We start from the raw sequence: 22,769 nt of genomic DNA on the forward strand, positions 1-22,769 counted from the left end.
TCTTAGAAACTATAATTCTTCCAGAGACAGTGGAACAAAACAATATATAAAAGTAATGTTTTTTGTATAGTCCATATAAAACTTACATACAGTAGATTAGGTCATTCTCAATATGATTGGAATTGAAACCTCAAAAATATGCATAGTGCTAAAAGCATTGAAGGAGTTCTTTTGTACTTCAAAGATTTGTTCATCGCAGTGATACAACAGTTCAAGAATGTAAATTTGAGATTCATCCCTTTTTTTTACCATATTTTTAAATGACTCTTTCTCTAAGCTAAGTGAAGAATGAAATGAGACGTTCTTCGAAGAGGCAATACATCAAGATAAATCAGACATTAAACCTTGTTTTTCAGTTGTTTTTTGTGTTCTCTCACTGCTTTGGTCTATGTCTAAAGGAAAAAATGAATCTGAATTGTTTTCTAACCATTAGTTTTCATCAACCTTATGAGAAAACCTGATATGTTGAACAAGTAACAAATTGTATTGGTAAACTGAGTTGTTTTCCATCTCATATAAAAGCTCAGAGAATTTCCATTGAGAACTTTATATAAGTAAATGTGTTGGTGGTTACTGGCACCTAGACAAATCTAATTTGCTTTCTGACCACTTATGAAAAGTTCAGACTGCACTGTTTGCAAACTCGAAGTACACAACTCTGTAATCTTTCCTCTTTGGAAAATAAGTTTCCTTCTTTCTTTTTTATTTTTCCTTGTGATAAGCCTACTTCCAGCCTCTCTTACTTCATGGTTAGAATTGAAATCTCTACTGAAGACTTTTTGAGGATTAATTCCAGTATTTTTTTTTAATATCCATCAAGGAAAATAAACATTTGGGTTAAAAGATGTTCTAAATAACAAATCCAAATTCTTTTCTATTTATATGGCTGAAATGGTTTGGCAAGGTAAAATGTAGAGCAATCACCTGAATGTTTCTGGTAGGGATAAAACTTCATGCTATTGCGGTCAAATATACACAGGCAAAGTGAATTGGAAAAATGAGGTAATTATTCATGTGATTCTATACTTAAAAAGAAAGCTTTCAGCCAATCTATTTCAAAAATAAAGAAAAGTTTCTCTTTACCTGACTTAATTTATGTATGACCTTAATAATGCCCTTTATCTTTTTCTATGAATTACCTTTTCCTTTAAGAATAAGCACAACTACATTAGAAAATACCAGTAGTTGTTCTGTTTGATTATCACATATTTGGAGATGATCGTTTAAACCAAAACTTGCCTTGACATACCTTTCTGCAAGATGGAGAGAAATTGCTATATTCTTCTTGGGAACTTTACTGTAGTTGAATTGGGACATCATGAGAAATGCTATATAAACTGTAAGTAATGTATATTTCACTTTAAGTTCAGATGTTCATATCAATGTAAATTGTTATAATCATATAGAAACTTAAAAAAAACAAATTTAAGTATACCATTTGGGTCAAATACATTTATTTTCATACTAAATCATTAAAACCTTCGACCATTTTTATATGACATTCATATATGTATATATAATATATATATAATATTGTCAAGGTTTATCCATGTTGTAGCATGTATCAGTACTTCACTACTTTTATTGGTGAATTGCATTCCATTATAATAATATTCCATATTTTAGTGATTTATTCATCAGTTAATGAACATTTGGGTTGTTTTCAATTTTGGCTATTATGAATAATGTTGCTGTGAATCTTAATGTGCAAATTTTGCATGGACAAGGTCTTCATTTATCCTGGATACATAGCTGAGAGTGAAATTTTTGGGCAAAAAGCAACTCTATGTTAACATTTGGAGGAGCTGTCAAACAATTTTCCAATGTGGCTGCACCATTTTACATTCTCACAACAGTGTATGAGGATTCTAATTTCTTCATGTCCTGTCTTCACTTATTATTGGTCTTTTAAATTATATCCATCCTAGCATACCTAAGTGATATTTATTATTGTTTAGATTTCCATGTCCCTAATAGATAATGCTGTTGAACATTTTTTTCATATGCTTTTGGTCATCTATATACCTTATTTGGAAAAATTTATAAACATATCCTTAATCTATTTTTAAGGCTACTATTTTTAAGGCTATATAAATTGAGTTGTGAGATTGTGAGAGTTTTTTAATATATTTTGGTTACAATCCTTTATCATATATACTATTTAAAAATATGTTCTCATTATCTGTGTGCATTTTTATGTTCTTAATGGTATTGCTTGCAAGACAGTTTTTTTTTTTAATGGAGTTTATTTTACTTTGTAGTTTTGTGCCTTTGGTACCATAGCTAAGTAGACTCTGTCTAATCTGTGTCAAAAATTATGCGTGTTTTCGGAGGCAGAGCCAACATGGCGGCGTGAGGAGGACAGTGGGAATCTCCTCCCAAAAACATATATACTTTTGAAAATACAACAAACACAACTAGCCCTAAAAGAGAGACCAGAAGACGCAGGACAGTGGCCAGACTGCAGCTACACCAACGAGAACCCAGCGACTGGTGAAAGGGGTAAGATACAAGCCCCGGCCCGGCGGGACCCGAGCGCCCCTCCCCCCAGCTCCCGGCGGGAGAAGAACAGGCAGAGCGGGAGGGAGACGGAGCCCAGGACTCCTGAACACCCAGCTCCAGCCACCCCCACCAGAGCACAGACACAGTGCGTGGGCGGGGGGCCCTGGATACTCGGGGAACAGGGAGTAAGACCTCTGAGTGGGTGACGAAGCTGATGCCCCTGTGACAAAGAAAAGCGGGGGTTTTTTGAAAGTCTTAAAGGGACAAGGACTTAAGAGTTTGACGGAAACAACACAGGTCATAGTCCAGCAGCTGGAAATTACAGGGAAAACCGGGTGCACTAACCCCCTGGGCAACAGCTCTGAGACCCCTCACAGAGGTAAACAGCCAAACAGGGCCCCCATACATCACCCCTCCGGGCGCTGCAAAAGCAGAGAAGCACCTGAGACAAACTCCGCCCACAGAAAGGGAAATTTCTCCCTTCCAGCCAGGCAAGACACAAAGACCCACTCTACACGCAATTACCCAACACAAGCCACTAGGGGTCGCAGTTGTCCCAGTAAAGAAAGGCCAGTAGCAAGTGAAAATTTTGGCCCTAACAGCTAACATTCAATAGCACCTGTCAACATGAAAAGGCAAAAAAATATGATAAAAACAAGACTAACCCAGACAGCTTCGGCATCTGCTACATCTTCCCCTGAGAAGGAACCTGGGGAGATAGATTTAGCCAGTCTACCTGAAAAAGAATTCAAAACAAAAGTCATAACCATGCTGAAGGACTTGCAGAGAAATATGCAAGAACTAAGGAAGGAGAATACAGAAATAAAACAAGCTCTGGAAGGACTTCAAAACAGAATGGACGAGATGCAAGAGACCATTAATGGACTAGAAAACAGAGAACAGGAATGCAGAGAAGCTGATGCAGAGAGAGATAAAAGGATCTTCAGAAATGAAAGAATTTTAAGAGAGCCGAGTGACCAATCAAAAAGGAACAATATGAGAATTATAGGTATACCAGAAGAAGTAGAGAGAGAAAAAGGGATAGAAAATGTCTTTGAAGAAATAATTGCCATAAACTTCCCCAAACTAGGAGAAGAAATGGCCTCTCAGACCACAGAGGAACACAGAACTCCCATGACAAGGGATTCAAGGAGGGCAACACCAAGACAAATAATAATTAAAATGGCAAAGATCAAAGAAAAGGACAAAGTATTAAAGGCAGCCAGAGAGAAAAAAAAGGTTACCTACAAAGGAAAACCCATCAGGCTATCATCAGACTTCTCAACAGAAACCCTATAGGCCAGAAGAGAATGGCATGATATACTTAATGCAATGAAACAGAAGGGCCTAGAACCAAGATTACTGTATCCAGCACGAATATCATTTAAATATGAAGGAGGGATTAAACAATTCCCAGACAAGCAAAAGTTGAGGGAATTTGCCTCCCACAAACCACCTCGACAGGGCATCCGACAGGGACTGCTCTAGATGGGAGCACTCCTAAAAAAAGCACAGAACAAAACACCCAACATATAAAGAAGGGAGGAGGAGGAATAAGAAGGGAGAGAAATAAAGAATCATCAGACTGTGTTAATAATAGCTCAAAAAGCGAGTTAAGTTAGACAGTAAGATAGTAAAGAAGCTAACCCTAAACGTTTGGTAACCGAAAACTTAAAGCCTGCAATGGCAATAAATTCATACCTTTCAATAATCACCCTAAATGTAAATGGAATGAATGCACCAATCAAAAGACACAGAGTAATAGAATGGATAAAAAAGCAAGATCCATCCATATGCTGCTTACAAGAGACTCACCTCAAACACAAAGATGCGTACAGACTTAAAGTCAAGGGAAGGAAAAAGATATTTCAAGCAAACAACAGAGAGAAGAAAGCAGGTGTTGCAATTCTGGTATCAGACAAAACAGACTTCAAAATAAAGAAAGTAACAAAAGACAAAGAAGAACATTACATAATGATAAAGGGCTCAGTCCATCAAGAGGATATAACCATTATAAATATATATGCACCCAATACAGGAGCACCAACATACCTGAAACAAATATTAACAGAACTAAAGGAGGAAATAGAATGCAATGCATTCATTCTAGGAGACTTCAACACACCACTCACTCCAAAGGACAGATCCACCAGAGAGAAAATAAGTAAGGACACAGAGGCACTGAACAACACACTAGAACAGATGGACCTAATAGACATTCACAGAACTCTACATCCAAAAGCAACAGGATAAACATTCTTCTCAAGTGCACATGGAACATTCTCCAGAATAGACCACATACTAGGACTCAAAAAGAGCCTCAGAAAATTCCAAAAGATTGAAATCCTACCAACCAACTTTTCAGACCACAAAGGCATTAAACTAGAAATAAACTGTTCAAAGAAAGCAAAAAGGCTCACAAACACATGGAGACTAAACAACACGCTCCTAAATAATCAATGGATCAATGACCAAATCAAAATGGAGATCCAGCAATAAATGGAAACAAATGACAACAACAACAATAAGCCCCAACTTCTGTGGGACACAGCAAAAGCAGTCTTAAGAGGAAAGTATATAGCAATCCAAGCATATTTAAAAAAGGGAGAACAAGCCCAAATGAACGGTCTAATGTCACAATTATCAAAATTGGAAAAAGAAGAACAAATGAGGTCTAAGGTCAGCAGAAGGAGGGACATAATAAAGATCAGAGAAGAAATAAATAAAATTGAGAAGAATAAAACAATAGCAAAAATCAATGAAACCAAGAGCTGGTTCTTCGAGAAAATAAACAAAATAGATAAGCCTATAGAAAGACTTATAAAGAGGAAAAGAGAGTCAACACAAATCAACAGTATCAGAAACGAGAAAGGAAAAATCACGACGGAACCCGCAGAAATACAAAGAATTATTAGAGATTACTATGAAAACCTATATGCTAACAAGCTGGGAAACCTAGGAGAAATGGACAACTTCCTAGAAAAATACAACCTTCCAAGACTGACCCAAAAAGAAAAAGAAAATCTAAACAGACCAATTACCAGCAATGAAATTGAAGCGGTAATCAAAAAACTACCAAAGAACAAAACCCCGGGCCAGATGGATTTACCTCGGAATTTTATCAGACATACAGGGAAGACATAATACCCATTCTCCTCAACGTTTTCCAAAAAATAGAAGAGGAGGGGATACTCCCAAACTCATTCTATGAAGCCAACATCACCCTAATACCAAAACCAGGCAAAGACACCACCAAAAAAGAAAACTACAGACCAATATCCCTAATGAACGTAGACGCAAAAATACTCAACAAAATTTTAGCAAACCAAATTCAAAAATACATCAAAACCATCGTACACCATGACCAAGTGGGATTCATCCCAGGGATGCAAGGATGGCACAACATTCGAAAGTCCATCAACATCATCCACCACATCAACAAAAAGAAAGACAAAAACCACATGATCATCTCCATAGATGCTGAAAAAGCATTTGACAAAGTTCAACATCCATTCATGATAAAAACTCTCAGCAAAATGGGAATAGAGGGCAAGTACCTCAACATAATAAAGGCCATCTATGAAAAACCCACAGCCAACATTATATTGAACAGTGAGAAGCTGAAAGCATTTCCTCTGATATCAGGAACTAGACAGGGATGCCCACTCTCCCCACTGTTATTTAACATAGTACTGGAGGTCCTAGCCACGGCAATCAGACAAAACAAAAAAATACAAGGAATCCAGATTGGTAAAGAAGAAGTTAAACTGTCACTATTTGCAGATGACATGATACTGTACATAAAAAACCCTAAAGACTCCACCCCAAAACTACTAGAACTGATATCGGAATACAGCAAAGTTGCAGGATACAAAATCAACACACAGAAATCTGTGGCTTTCCTATACACCAAAAATGAACCAACAGAAAGAAAAATCAGGAAAACAACTCCATTCACAATTGCATCAAAAAAAATAAAATACCTAGGAATAAACCTAACCAAAGAAGTGAAAGACTTATACTCTGAAAACTACAAGTCACTCTTAAGAGAAATTAAAGGGGACACTAACAGATGGAAACGCATCCCATGCTCGTGGCTAGGAAGAATTAATATCGTCAAAATGGCCATCCTGCCCAAAGCAATATACAGATTTGATGCGATCCCTATGAAACAACCAGCAACATTCTTCAATGAACTGGAACAAATAATTCAAAAATTCAAATGGAAACACCAAAGACCCCGAATAGCCAAAGCAATCCTGAGAAAGAAGAATAAAGTAGGGGGGATCTCACTCCCCAACTTCAAGCTCTACTATAAAGCCATAGTAATCAAGACAATTTGGTACTGGCACAAGAGCAGACCCACAGATCAATGGAACAGACTAGAGAATCCAGACTTTAAACCAGACATATATAGTCAATTCATATTTGATAGGAGCCATGGACATACAATGGCGAAATGACAGTCTCTTCAAAAGATGGTGCTGGCAAAACTGGACAGCTACATGTAGGAGAATGAAACTGGACCATTGTCTAACCCCATATACAAAAGTAAACTCAAAATGGATCAAAGACCTGAATGTAAGTCACGAAACATTAAACTCTTGGAAGAAAACATAGGCAAAAACTTCTTAGACATAAACATGAGTGTCCTCTTCTTGAACATATCTCCCCGGGCAAGGAAAACAACAGCAAAATGAAAAAGTGGGACGATATTAAGCTGAAAAGCTTCTGTACAGCAAAAGACACCATCAATAGAACAAAAAGGAACCCTACAGTACGGGATAATATATTTGAAAATGACACATCCGATAAAGGCTTGACGTCCAGTATATATAAAGAGCTCACATGCCTCAACAAACAAAAAATAAATAACCCAATTAAAAAATGGGCAGTGGAACTGAACAGACGGTTCTCCAAAAAAGAAATACAGATGGCCAACAGACATGAAAAGATGCTCCACAACGCTAATTATCAGAGAAATGCAAATTAAAACTACAATGAGGTATCACCTCACACCAGTAAGGATGGCTGCCATCCAAAAGACAAACAACAGCAAATGTTGGCGAGGCTGTGGAGAAAGGGGAACCCTCCTACACTGCTGGTGGGAATGTAAATTAGTTCAACCATTGTGGAGAGCAGTATGGAGGTACATCAAAATGCTCAAAACAGACATACCATTTGACCCAGGAATTGCACGTCTAGGAATTTACCCTAAGAATGCAGCAATCAAGTATGAGAAAGACCAATGTACCCCTATGTTTATTGCAGTACTATTTACAATAGCCAAGAATTGGAAGCAACCCAAATATCCATCTATAGATGAATGGATAAAGAAGATGTGGTACATATACACAATGGAATACTACTCAGCCATAAGAAAAGGGCAAATCCTACCATTTGCAGCAACATGGATGGAGCGGGAGGGCATTATGCTCAGTGAAACAAGCCAAGCAGAGAAAGAGAAATACCAAATGATTTCACTCATCTGTGGAGTATAAGAACAAAGGATAAACTGAAGGAACCAAACAGCAGCAGAATCACAGAACTCAAGTATGGACTAACAGGTACCAAAGGGAAAGGGACTGGGGAGGATGGGTGGGTAGGGAAGGATAAAGGGGAGGAGAAAAAGGGGGCTATTAAGATTAGCATCCATAGGGGGGTGGGAGAAAGGGGAGGGCTGTACAACACAGAGAAGACAAGTTGTGATTCTACAACATTTTGCTACGCTGAAGGACAGTGTCTGTAAAGGAGTATATAGGGGGGACCTGGTATAGGGGAGAGCCTAGTAAACAAGTATTCGTTATGTAAGTGTAGATTAATGATAAAAAAAAAATAAAACAGTTCCTGTGTGTTGACCTCCAATGAGTTCTACACAATGATATAAAGGGCATATAAAAGTGTAGGCAAAGGGTCTGTTTGTGTTTATACAGAGGATCAAAGCCTAATTTGGCTACCCCGAAAATGAACTAAGATACGATATGAAAAATAACTTCCAACATCAGCACTCTCGGGAAGACTCATGACAGAAGATGATCAGCAAAAAAAAAACCCAACAAAGATCCACGCACTGCCACTGGTATAGATGCACTCATCCCACCAGTTCCTGGACTTGACATGGGAAGGATGAAGGAGATATCTAAGCTGGCCTGTGCATACAGTAAAACAACAAATTAGATTGGATCTATACTGTTGGAATTCAACCAAGAATTAGGAGAAGTGCAAATTGTAGCACTCCAAAATCTTACAACCACAGACTATTTACTGTTATAAGAACATATGGGATGTGAACAGTCCCCAGGAATGAGTTGTTTTAATTTGTCTGATTTCTCTCAGACTGTTCAAGTTCAGTTGGACAATATCCACCATATCATAGATAAGTTTTCACAAATGCCTAAGGTGCCTAACTGGTTTTATTGGTTTCACTGGAGTTGGCTGGTAATTACAGGTATGCTTTAGTTATGTAACTCTACTCCTATTATGTTAATGTGTGTGCACAATTTAATTAGTAGTTTAAAACCTATCCATGCTGAAGTTACTCTGCAAGAAGATATGTCAGAGAAATAATCAATCTTCCCAGGTTTTCGTCTGCCTGCTACTTCTATAGCTTTTCTTCTTCCTACCTAATTACAACCCTTTAATAGAATTCGTGCCACATGTCGAATTTACCAAGTATCATAGTTCTTCCAAGTGGTAAAGACACCTCAAGACAAATGCTGGGCATAGAAGCCACAGGGCATAAATATGCAAAGAAGTAAAAAGCTAACCTTTTCAAACAATAAGGCTTCTCTCTCACTTACCAACTTAACATTTCCCTGTATGGCCCCGGAAGATGACTGGTTAGCCAGAGACGGGTAAGATTCCTCAAGGGAGGAACAACCTAAGACAGGCACAGTCGCAGGGGGCCATCAGGTGAGAAAATGGGAATCAGCAGAGGTGAGGCTTAGAACCTCCCCCCTCATGTTCTGAGAGAAATCTTCTGCATATGTGGATGTCTTATTGCCCTTGTCTAGCTTGGATTAACACATAGTCTACAGGCACACACCTGATCATCTACATTTGCTCTCTTACAACGCTAAACTCTGTTTTCTACCTTTATCTCGTATCTACCTACCACTTCAGCATTTTATTAAAAATAATAATAATAAAGAAATGTGGTATCCACATATAAATCAAGTATAAAAATCAAATGAATATTCATATTTGAACTGTTTATAGTTCATAATACATGAACAAAACCGAAAGCTTCTGTGATGACTGCCCTTGTAATGTTCACCATGTAACTTATTCACTATGTAAGAATTTGTTCTCCATGTAAGAATTGTTCATTATGCCTCAGAAGATTGGAGACTGACGAAAATTAGGCTTGGGGTGGTTTAATGATTGTGCATTGAGGATTGACCCCCCTATACAGAATTTTATTGTTGTTAGCAACCATTTGATCAATAAATATGAGAGATGCCCTCACAAAAAAAAAAAAATTTATATATATATATATATATATATATAAACACACTTCCAATTGTAAAATAAATAAGTAACCAGGATGTAATGTATAGCATAAGTAATATAGTCAAAATATTGTAACGACTTGGTATGGTGATAGCTGGTACCTAGAATTATCATTGTATATAAATGTTGAATCACTGTGTTGTACACCTGAAGCTAATGTAATACTGTGTGTCAACTACCCTTCAATAAAAAATAATTATCGAAAAAAAAAATTATGCCTGTTTTCATCTAAGAGATCTAGAAATTTAATTTCTTAAATTTAGTTTTGTTGTTCAACTTAAGTTCATTTTTGTGTTAAGGATAAAAGAGGCATCCAACTTTATTCTTTTGCATGTGTATACTCACCACTATCCTTTCCCACACTGAATTGTCTTGACATCCCATCCTTGTTGAGATCAACTTGACCACAAATGTGTTTATTTCTCAATTCTCAATTATGTCATTGAAACATACATGTCCTTCTGCCAGCACCACATTTTCTTTCTTATAGTAGCTTTGCAGTAAGTTTTAAAACTGTAAAGTACTATTTATATAAATTTGTTCTTCTTATCCAAGATTTCTTTGGCTATTCTTGGTTCCTTATAGTTCTGTATGAATTTTAGGAAAACTTCTTAATTTCTGCAAAAATTCCATTTGGGATTTTGATAGGGATTGACTTGAGTGTGTGGATTAGTTTGGAGAGATTTGCCATTTTTGCCAGTATTAATGCAGTCAGAGTTGAGAGGAAGATGATAGGAAATGGCAACCTGCTCTACCCAAGGAGAAGCTGAGATCTGTGAAGAGAAAGAGCCCTAAGCTGTTGGCTGGAACCTTCCAGAGCACAGCCTCTTTTTTATTGAATATAGGGAATGGGAAGGGTTTGGGTTATGGTGAAATAGCACAGACATTTGCTGTTTCCAAAATTTTGTAGATTTTCTTGAGTATTTGTTTCTCCATGTGCTATATGTTATTAGAACAATTTACAGATACTTTAGTTTTATTTATTTATTTGTTTTATGTTTTACAGTTTTAAACAGCTATGTTTGCTTGGCTAGGAAAATGATACACAAATAACTTAAGCCAACATTCCAGAACAAAAATATGTGTTTTAGTTACCTACGTATGAGACTCAAAACCAGCGGTTTGAAGAGTAAGTGAAAATTAAATAAGTAAAATAGTTAATATACATGGTTGATGCAGTTTGACTACAGCAGGAAGGAGAAAGATGAAGTAAAAGTTTTAGAATCAGGAGGAATTCATGTATGGTGTCTATTTAATGTTTTTGCTTTGTTTTATTTTGCTTTTGATGGTAGCAACTTGAGTATGTTTAAATGATAAGGAAAATCAAGATACAAGAGAGATTTAAGTCAATTCATAACTTTGGTGGCTGAAAGTTGAAGCAGTGAGCTAATGACTTCAATTTTCTGTGTTAACTATGAAGTATGATCATCTGCTGAGAGCTGGGTGTAAGAGAGGAGTCAGGGTTTGGAGGTGGAGAAGGTTTGAAATTGTCAACGTGGTCAGTGTGTTAGAACCTATAAGGAAAATGTAGTTAGACTAGCATGTAACTTTAAGGTTGATAGACATGAATTCAGCAAAGCACTTATGTAACAATTTTATCTGCAAACTTGTTTGGCATTTTCTGGAAACACTGCAAACATTTGAACAAGATCTTCCCTCAATTTAGTAAAACAAAAGAATTTGTTTCTTCTCTAGTATTAAATGAAACAACTTTGCATCAGAGTTTATTTCCCTAGTGGCACAATTATATTCGATTGATTCCTCACTAGTTTCCACAAAGATTTATGAAATGCAGACTTCAGGTGAGTGATCACAAATAGATCATGCTTAGGGCAACTCCCTGCATTGGCAAACTCATCGCTCTGATACCGTTGGTACCACTATTCAAGGTCACAAATGAAATCTTTGTCAACATTGAGCCAGATGGAATTTTCAGTGTGACATTGAATGAGTGAATTCATGGTGGTTGTTCCTAATATCTGTAAAATTAAAACAGCCTCTAGAGAAAATATTTTTCCTTACTGCCTCTCTTCTATTGTACTAAAGAATCAAATTAGTAACCATAGCTATCCTTGACATGATGACTGACAAGTAAAGGCTGCAGTTTGGCAGTTGACAATTAACAAATTTCATTTCTTCTTTTTCCTGAGGGCTTTAGGGACATGATATTTTCCTACTTTTCCACTAATTAAGAATGGGTAAGTCGCTTAAGGCTCTCTGATTGGATTCAGTTTGGATAAGGTTTGTCTGACTGTCAAACTGATGCATGGTATGACATGAATCAGAGCCATCTAAGTCTTTATACCTAACTGAATTAGTGCATCTCTTACATCTAATTCTCCCAGCCTGTCTTCATTCTGTCACAGATTGACTCATTATAAGCCACTTTGGATTGTTCTACTCTAATCTCTGACCTTTCTTTCAAGTTTCACTTTAAGCCCCAGTTTTTTTTTTTCTATTTTATGGGCAACAAATTGGGGTAACATAAATCAAGAGAAGCTTGAGGCTCAAGAGCTTGAAAATGAAGTGTCCTTGAGAGAAAAACTACTAATAATGTATAAGATCAGTGACATGAGAATTCTTCCTTATGTAGCACAAAAGCTGCTGGAAGGGAGTAAGCCTTTGACTTATTAGCACATCTAAATAAAAATGCCATAATTGAAAGAGATTTGATGAGAAGGAAGAGGATCAAGTAAATGATTTGACTGGTTGTAGAAGTACAGACCATTGAAGTTGGGGGGTATATGTTTGTAGTTTCTGCTAATATCAGTAATTCCTATTAACATTCATATATTGCTTACTTTGTTCTAAGGGCTTTATGAGAATTACTTTATGTGATAGCCACACAGCCCTATGAAGTAAATGATTATTTTCTTCAATCTTACTTGACAGACAAGGAAACACAGACTTGGGTATTTTAAGCAATGGGCTCAATATCCAGATTCAGTGAGTGTGGAAATGACATTGAATGAGATTCAATTTCAAAGCTTATTTCTAACCATTTCTTGCACTTGGTGAGGTGAGTGGTGGAGAGAGGTGAAAGACTTTTTCTCACCATTCTTATCTGTGAAACTGGAGTGGAAATTTTTATTTTTCCTAACTTTCTCAGCTCTGATGGGCCTCTAATTGGAAAAGCACAAGTAAACCACTTTGCTCAAATACTTTGTATCTTTAAATCTCAGAGTTTCTTGAACTATGAACTAAGCAACTCTCATTAGTTAATATACTAGTAATAGCGGAGTGGAAGTGTGCTTTCAAAATCACATTAAAATAGTAGAAACATGATTTGTAGATACATGTCCAACAGGTGGTCAGTCCAATAGGCAGTAACAAGAATTTAAGGAGTATGACCTTAGTGATGAATTTGGTACATAAAAGGAAGTGGCCAGATATCCAGAAGTCTGGAGATTTGCTCATGAAGCCTGATAACTGATGATACCTGGAACTACCATGACTATGGCCAACTATAGTTTCTTACAGTGCAAGGCTCTTTTTGTTTCTGGGTATACTTGGGTATAAATGACACAACTATCTGGTGTGCATATGGATACTTCCGTCTAGGACTGTCAAATACCCACATAATCAACTGTGGATGAATTATTAATGTTTACAGTCAATGTTCTTTGTATGTAGAGGAATTAAGGTAATTACATTTTCCTTTATAATTCTTCAGCCTTTATGAGTTAAGCTTCATATAGTTTTAATTAATATTTAAATGAGCTATTAGTACATTTTGTTTCATTCCATCCTTTACTCGTTAAATTACTTGAGAGAAAGTAGTAACTAAGATTCTGTACTATTGTAAATCAAAAGAAAATGCCTAGATCGGTGCTTTCTAACTCTTATTTTTCTCATGGCACACATGAGAAATCTGTACACAGTTCCTGGAACAAGCTGCTCAAGACTTCATTGCCTTTGGGATTGAGAGAAGTAATATCTGCGTCGATCACTATATTTTGGCTTACTGCTCAACAAGCTCTGTGAACAGAGCCAGTATTCATTAAAAAATCTTAGTGAGTCAGAATGCATTAGAAACATACAGTTATTAACATGAAGGGGTCAAAAAATTATATTTTTATTTCTTTAAAACGAAATAATTTTGCATTAAGTTCCCCTTTCTGATGATGAAAAAAACAATCTTTCTCTAAATTAAATCATTCACTCTGTACATAAAAGATAATCTACTTTGATAAACCAGCATATCCAGGGGAATAATTTTTGTCCTACTTAGGAAGAAAATCTACTCAGGGAAAAATAAGATCTTTACATGGAAGTTGGCTTAACTTTGATACCACTGTTAAAGGAGGCTACCAGCACAGAAAACTCATAATCCAGTCAGTTTCTTATAGGTAGACACAAAATCTTAATACACTGTGGTGTATTCAAGAGGGTGAGATCCACTGTATGAGAATTTGAAAAAAAATATTTTTTAACTATGGGTACTTTTTTGCATGTAGCCCTGCTCCCCATTAATTTTTTTTTCCATAGAAAACAGATGTGAAGGCTGGATGTCCACTCTGAAAACATGAAACAGCAGAGTAGTAAGATAAAAGAGACATTAACTCATTCATCCATTCATTAAATATTTTTGGTACATCTCTTTGGTATGAGGCTTTGTTATTAAGTACTATATTATTCCAGGTTTTGGGGATTCCTCAGTGCTAAAAAACAGACAAATCTAATCTACATGGAATTACATTATATTGATAAGGAATAAAAGGAAAAAATAAATTATGTAAAAGTCAGAGTGATAAGTATTATGTAGAACATTTAAAGCGATGACAAAAATAGTAAAGTTTTTTGGGGGAGGAAGGGAGTAGATTTTGATAGGTTGCCAGAAATACCTTACTGCAGAGTAATTTTAAAAACTGACTTGAAGCCATGGGAGAGGAGACCATGGCAGTAGCCAGAGCAACAGCCTTTCAGGGAAAGGAAAGAACAAGGGCAAAGGACCAGTGACAAGGGAGGACCAGATATGTCTGAAGAAACTGTGTAGCTGGACAGAGGAAACTAGGAGGAGAGTGATGGAATTAAAGTGAAGGAGTTTCTAGTAACCAGATTTTGTGAGGCCTTGTAGATCACAGTAATAAGATTTTTGCTTATGGTTTGGTGTTTTTGTTCCACACCCCCCACCCCCAGATTCAGATGTTGAAATCCTAAGCCCCAGTGTGATGGTAGTGGGGGGTATGCACTTATTGAGGTGGCTAGGTCATGATGGTGGAGCCCTTTTGAGTGGGATCAGTGCTCTCATGAAGGATGCCTGGAGAGGTCCCCCATCCTCCTGCCGTGTGAACACAATGGTTTTGAGGAAATGTGCTCTCACCAGAGGCTGAATCTGCCGATGACTTGATTTGGGAATTTCCAGCTTCCAGAACTGTGGGAAATAAATTTATGTTGCTTGCAAGCTACTCAGTTTATGTTTTCGTTACAACATTTCAAACAGACTAAAGCAGTATTGACTTTTAATCTGATGGGATGAAATCTTAATGGGATGAAAAGTCGCTGGAGGGATTTGAGGATGAGAGCAGCAGGGTCTGACTCAGTTATTAATATCCTCTCTCTGGATGCTGTGGGGAGAATATGCACAAAGCTTTAAATTGAGAAACTAGTTTGGAATGTATAGAGATAATCCAAATTGTATTTGATAGAGAGCTGGAGCTACATGGTGTAGTAGGGCTGGTGATAGGTGGTGAAATTCAGGATATGTTCTGAAGGGTTACTCCAGTGATTTGCTAAGAGACCATATATAGTATGGAAAGAGGGAAGGCAGAGTCAACTATGACACCAAATTTGTGATCTGGCCCAGCGGAAATATGGAGTTTGCAATTAATTGAGTTAGGGAAGAATTTTTTTTCGTATTCTTTCATATGTGAAGAGCTGGATTTAGGCTTTATGATATAGCGAACTACTAGAGCAGCCCCCAATTTGTCTACCTCTGGACCCATTTTTTGCAAGATAATAATAAACTCTCAATTTGCATAAAATACTATTTTTCAGATCTCTTTTGGTAATATTCAAATACATCCCTGACACTCTCAAGCATGAGATATAGGATGAGGCCAAATATAAAACAATATATTATGACTACTGGAAAGTGAAACTTAGAATTATTATTCATACACATGATTAGTTTCCAAGGAAAATTTTTAAAAATTAGCTATAAATTATTGAATAAGAGTACTCTAATTAGATGAACTCAGTAAAAATATACACAAATATACAAGTACACACAAATCAAAAGTTTGCTGATAAACTATCAATAAACATTTATAAAAAGATAAGAAAAAGCCATTTAAATTAGCAGAACAATGTTTTTGTTGTAACAATATTGATTAGCATCCAGAAAATTGGCTAAATTATTAATTCATGCCAATTTATATTTAAATTTAATCAAATAGGTATACAAAGCTTTTTGGTGGGTGTATTGCCACATTCTCAAATTACTCAATGTATTCTATTTTCTCTTTTATAAGTGCACAACTTCCAAGTTATGAGCCAAATAATGTTTCTTTTCTGCTTATTTTGAATGGATCTCCTTTCCCTGGTAATTTTTATAGAAGTCATAATTTTATCTTACATATAATGCTGTGCATATTACCAGACTTTATTTGATCCTCAGAATATTACAGTGGATACCATAGCCTCACTTTACAGAAGAGGAAGTAGTAGTGAATATATGGTAATTTTATTAATGGAAATTTTATTAATGTAAATGCAAGTGGTGGTAATTGAATTGAAAGGGAGAAGTTATTCCACACTTTATTCTCTTTGGAACAAATAATTAATTCTGCTCCCTGGCATTTGGTTCTCTCCAAATTCTGAGTGGACAAAGAAGGGACTTCCTGTGGTGGCTGGTGGGGACCCTGTGACTAGTTCTGTCCAGTGAATGTTGGTGTATACTGGGTCTGTTTAATTGCAAGTGCAGGCATTCTGTTTTCTGTCTGGTGCTGTGCCTGGCAACATATAAGAGGGTGAAGGCTCTGCCAGTAACTGTTGGAGGCTTTGGTTGCTTAAGTAACAATGAGGCCAACTCATGACAGACATGTAGCATTTAAAAGACATAAAACTTTGTTAATTAATCACTAAGATTTTTGAATGGTCTTTAGCATAATACAGTTATCTGTCTTAACAACTATCTCTTAGGTTTTCTATAATTCTAATTTATAGTTTCTATACACACTTTAAAAAGTCACTGTAACTCTTTAGTTCTCACTTAAACTGACTACATATTTTATGAGATGATAGCCACAAATATAATTTTATTCAGAGAAATGTTAAGATTATGTTTTATGTTTCAGCAAAATAAGAAACTTTTTAATCAGGCAGGGGACATATATATTTGAAAATCATATTCACAAATCCTGATGTATGTGAAATACCTTAGTGATCTTCAAGTTGAAAATACTCTTAAAATGCTGTGTGAGAAGGTAATTATTTTACATATTCATATCCACATGAAATATATATGCATTATATATATTACATATATATATTATTCCTATAACATGAGCATGTCAGGAACATTTCCCATTCCCTTAATGGTTTCAGGAGGCAAACTCTAAAGTGCACAGCCTAGCCACCAGAGGGACTGTGGGACTAACAAGTCAATTATGTTATGAAACACCCTTTATTTTAAAGGGGAAATACATGAAGGATTTTATTATCATTTATAACCATGATAATGCTTATATACATCTTTTCAATTTTGAAATGCTAGCGATGTCTGAAGACTAATCACTATACCTCCTTCACAAGAGAAGTAACTGAGAATTACACAGTCCATCTGAGTCTTGACTCAAGAGCCAGAAAAAAGCTGTGCAGTATATAACAGGTTTGCAGCAAGGATTAAACTGAGCAAATTCAGAGTTGTGCACAATGTATAGCAATACTCATTGAGCTGATAAACTTCCTTCCTTGTGTATGACATCTTTGAATCAAAAAAATTTTAAATTGCGTACCAGGTGTTACAGTGACAGATGAGGCAGCTGGGGAGACTCACCATGGCCTCCGACCAAAGGACAAAGTACCAAAGTCATTTCACAGATGCTGAAGTTCTACAGAAGTAGAGCAAGTGTTCATATTCTATTCACTGAAAATCATGACAAGTCAAGTTTCAAAGGTTTCTTATGTTTCCTTTGTTTCTCCGTGTGTTCAATAGATTTATCACTGGCCAGAGCTACAGAAAACAGAATAAATTCACAGGGTTTATATTACTCCAAAACAAGGATACAGTTTGAATTTTCAGAAAAAAGGATTCAAAGTGAGAGACTTTTTACAATATTTGCTAAGCCCATTAGGTATAATTTTTATTCTACTTAAGAAAAAACTGCTGGTATCACTGTCTGGTTAAAGAGACATAAAGTTAATATCCATGGGCACTTTATCTGATTTTTATTACCAACTATTGTGATACTTATAAATGATTTTTCATCTTTCTATACTTATGGAAGAAACCTCACTGCTCTATAATTTCCCTCAATTTAATCTGCCCATATCTTAGGACTTAGTATATTGTATTAGAATTATATTATATTATATAATGTACTAAGTTCCTATGCTTGATAACACTCTATTCCAGGTAGTAGTTTCTGTTGAATAGTTTCCATTTGTTTGCATGCAACTAAAACTAACTGACAGCCAGTGAACAACAACAGTGAAAGGAGCAGTAGTAAGACAGTAAGAACTATATTAGAAGGACACTGTGGTACGTTTTGAACACTAATGACAGAAATAGCTGTTAAGAGTAGACTCCACGGAAGAACTGAAGAACTACTGGAAATCCAGGAGCAGATCTCTTGGCTTCCGATTGTTTCTGCTTCACTCCTCGACTTTTATCAACTGCCTCTTTCTATCTCTCACACTTCTTCCCAGTAAACAAGGTCGTCATCTGCAATCATTTACATGATCAGCTAATGGTGCCAAGAGAATAATTTCCATCAGCTTCTACCTAACACTTCGTGACTTTCCAGAGAGGATTACTAATTCACCCGTCTGGGCCATACAGTGTCCACATTGTCTTACTTTAGTGGTCTCCATGACAACTGTGTGAGGACGAACAACTGAAGTGTCTAGAACACTAGTGGGCCTGTGAGATATGGAAATGAACATCTGGGACCACTGGAATGTCATTGAGAATTCAAGACATTGGTGGCGATTCAGGAGTGTTATTGACCTCTCTGTCCTCCAAGAGGAACTTCTTATCTGTTATGTTCTCTGGCTACCTCTGAGGGCAGCATCAGAGAATGTTCTCTCATTAAGAGCTGAGCAGTTTCTTGAACTTCCTTCCTGACTGAAATGTTGGAAGATCAAGGGTCTTACAAGTTGAATTGTGTTTCCCCTAAAACTCATATATTGAAGTTCTAAACCCCAGTACCTTAAAATGTGGTATCATTTGAAAATGCATTGTTTACAATGTAATTAATCAAGGTCAGTTTGTGATAGTTCATTTTATGTGTCAACTTGACTAGATAATGGGACACCCAGATATTTGGTTAAACATTATTTTCTGGGGATGTCTTTGGGGTAATTTCTGAAAGAGATGAGCATCTAAATTAGTAAACTGAATAAAGAGCATTGGCCTTTCCAAGGTGAGTGAGCATCACTCACTCCATTGCGGTCCTGAATAGGACAAAACATGGATGAAGAGAGAATCTTAGTGTTCCTGGTCCTCAGGCCTTCAGATTCAGATTGGAATTAATAATGTCAGCTCCTTGGCTCACAGGCCTTTGAATTACACTGCAGACTTTCCTGGGTCTCCAGCTGTCAGACAGCAGATCATCTCAGCCCCCATAATTTCATGAGGCAATAGTTTATAATAAATCTCTTCTCTTTTTTTTCCTCTCTCTCTCTCTATATATATATTCTATTGCTTCTGCCTCTCAGAAGAATCCTAATACAGAGGTCATACCTGATTAGGGTGGGCCCCTAATCCAATATGAGTATGTCTTTATGAAAGGAAGAATCTGAAGACAAGCACACATAGAGGGAAGATGATGTGAAGAGACACAGTTAAAAGACAGCCATCTACAAGCCAAGGAGAGAGGCCATGAACTGCCTTCCCTCATCACCGTCAGAAGTTATCATTATTTCCAACCCCTTAATCTTCTACTTCTAGCCTCCTAAACTGTGAGACTATAAATTTTGGTGGTTTAAGCACCCAGTTTCAGCACTACTGAACTAAAAGAAGATACTATTTTTAATTTCACTTTATTGTCATTTCTTCTGGTTCAAGTTGGTTACACTCCTGCAAAAATATAGTTGATTAATTATCAGCTTGGTTCCAATCACCTTCATGTACTAATCTCAATGCACAAAGTTCTGTCTATTTTTCTGATCTCTTTCATTCCTGCCACTTTCTCTGGAATTAACTTCAAGGTGCTGTGAGTCTGTCAGTGTTACATGGAAAAGTCACAACCTCAATGTCTTCCTCTGAGCCTTTTTTCCACTTGAAAGTATTTACTATGCGTCATCTGAATTCATTTTACCAGGAGGTTTAATTTTAATAAGTCCTTGTGACTCAAAGTATTTCCCAAGTTTTTCTTTTATAGGAAGTTAAAAAGTTGAAAAAAAGTTGTCTCTTTCTATTCAAAAACAATGAAAAAATCTAGACTCTAGGTTGAAGGTTACCCTTCAACCATATTTATGAACTGGACTCTTCTGAGAGCATTTCTTTCTTGGGCTACCTTGTAAAAGCAAGTAATAGTCTACAACAACACATGCTATTAACACTTTATCTTTCCAAATTCTTCTTGTAAACTAACAAACTCTGTAAATGCTCTCTCCCCGCCAAGTTATCATGGATTCATGTTTTACCACATGGCACCAGTAGCCACCCTTCCAGCCCTTAATAGTAGGTCCAGCACCTGACTCTCAAGACAGTGCTATATGCTTTAGGTAGAGGATTATTTTAATGCCCCATTTCCTGTACCAATTGGCATACGAGTTAGGATAAGCTTGGTAATGTTGCTATGAAAGGCACAATGAATTGTAGTAAAAAAATGTTTTTGTTTTTTGTTTTATTTTTGCTTTTCCTATCACCCGGTATTGGAAAGTTAGCTGGGGTATTTGTACTAATGTCCTTGCACTGAGACTTGGGCTAATAGAGCAGGAGAATATGGAATTATTCCTTCCTGGTTGCAGAGGTAAAAGACAGCACCTATTGGTCTCACCTAACAGTAAAAACAATGACAATCTTGTCCTGAAAGTAAGACATACCACTTGTGTTCAAAATTCATTGACCAGAACAGGTTCACATAATCTCAGACAACTATAAGAGTCTCAAGACATCTATTCCTACCATAAGCATTAACAGAAGGATAAATTGAAAAATTTGACAAACAGAACACTGTCGGGAATAATAAGTAGAATCACTCTTTGAACCATTATCTTGTGTTTCCAAGTTCCTTGTTTTTTGTAATTTTCATCACACATTCCCTGTTAGTTTGCACCATCCAAAAATATTATCAAAGATGAAACAAAGAAATAGGGGCCAATATGTAATATAAGGGAGTAAAATGAACTATGACAGGACAATCTTTATCAACACAATAGGAACTGGGATAAAGATATGGATTCCCCTCAAAATATTTATTGAACTCTTACATTGTACCTAATACTTTACTAATCACCTTCATTTCAATAAAAATAGTCAATTTTTATAAAGTAGCATAAAGAAAAGTACTTGTGTACAAGTATCTGTGCAATTTAACTTCATAGAAATAAATTCTCCTTTCCTGACACAATGATGATTGAAGAGAGTCAAATGCAATTCATTAATGTAGGTGGATGAAATGATGGAACAGAATATGCAAGCCCGTGGCTTACAGGGCACACAGACATGCAGCAAATACAGACAAGGCCATTGCCTCTCATGTTTCCAAGCATATTTAGTGACCCTGGTTCCTTCTATGAGAAGTGCTGAAACACAAGGTTCTTGGCCTAAGGGTCCAAAACCATGATAAATGAATCAGTTACAGATGTCTTCTCACTCTCTAACTTGCCTAAAGAGCTGAAGACTGTCCTCATTGGGGGTGTTAACAGGCCTCTCTAGCCTGAAGAAGTTTGCCTTTTCATAGTCAACAGACTTCAAAAATTTCAAAAAGAAAACATAGCCTGAAACTCATTTTAAAAATATACCGACTTTTCTGTTAGCAGCTCTTGTTTTGAAAATAAATTCTTTTTTTTCATTATACATTTCCACATCATTCCCTCTGCTAATATATTATTATTATTTTGTTTCTTAATGGCAGTTTCCTTTCACCTTCATACCTCTTCTATCTTAAAATAACCCTTTACCTTAGATCTTATCTACCTTTTGGTAATGCTTTCCACTTTTTTCTTTTGACTGCTGACTTCTTTACACATAGGATTTATTCTGTCTTAATTCCCTAGATCCCATGATAACTATCTTTTAACTCCAAAAATGCTGTCATTTGACCTTGCAACTCTCTTGAAAAGATTATTAGTGATCTCATTAATTCTTTCATAAAATTTTATTGAACACCTTAAGGCATAGTGCTCTGTTATAATCAAGGGCTGTATAGTAATGAATCAAACAGAGCGAGCACTGGCTCCTAGTTTTGCTTACATAAGTATGTAAATAAAAATTACAGTTCGACTTAAACTGACTTTACTCACTTTTTTGACACCAAATGAGAAGTGTTCTTTCCTCCTGATACCAAACACTTGGAGTCTGTTCTAACACCACTTCTCCAACTCTCCGACCCTGACTTGGCGTCCAACAATTCAATTCAATC

This window comes from Manis pentadactyla, chromosome 5 (genome assembly GCF_030020395.1).
Source record: "Manis pentadactyla isolate mManPen7 chromosome 5, mManPen7.hap1, whole genome shotgun sequence".
NCBI lineage: Eukaryota > Metazoa > Chordata > Mammalia > Pholidota > Manidae > Manis > Manis pentadactyla.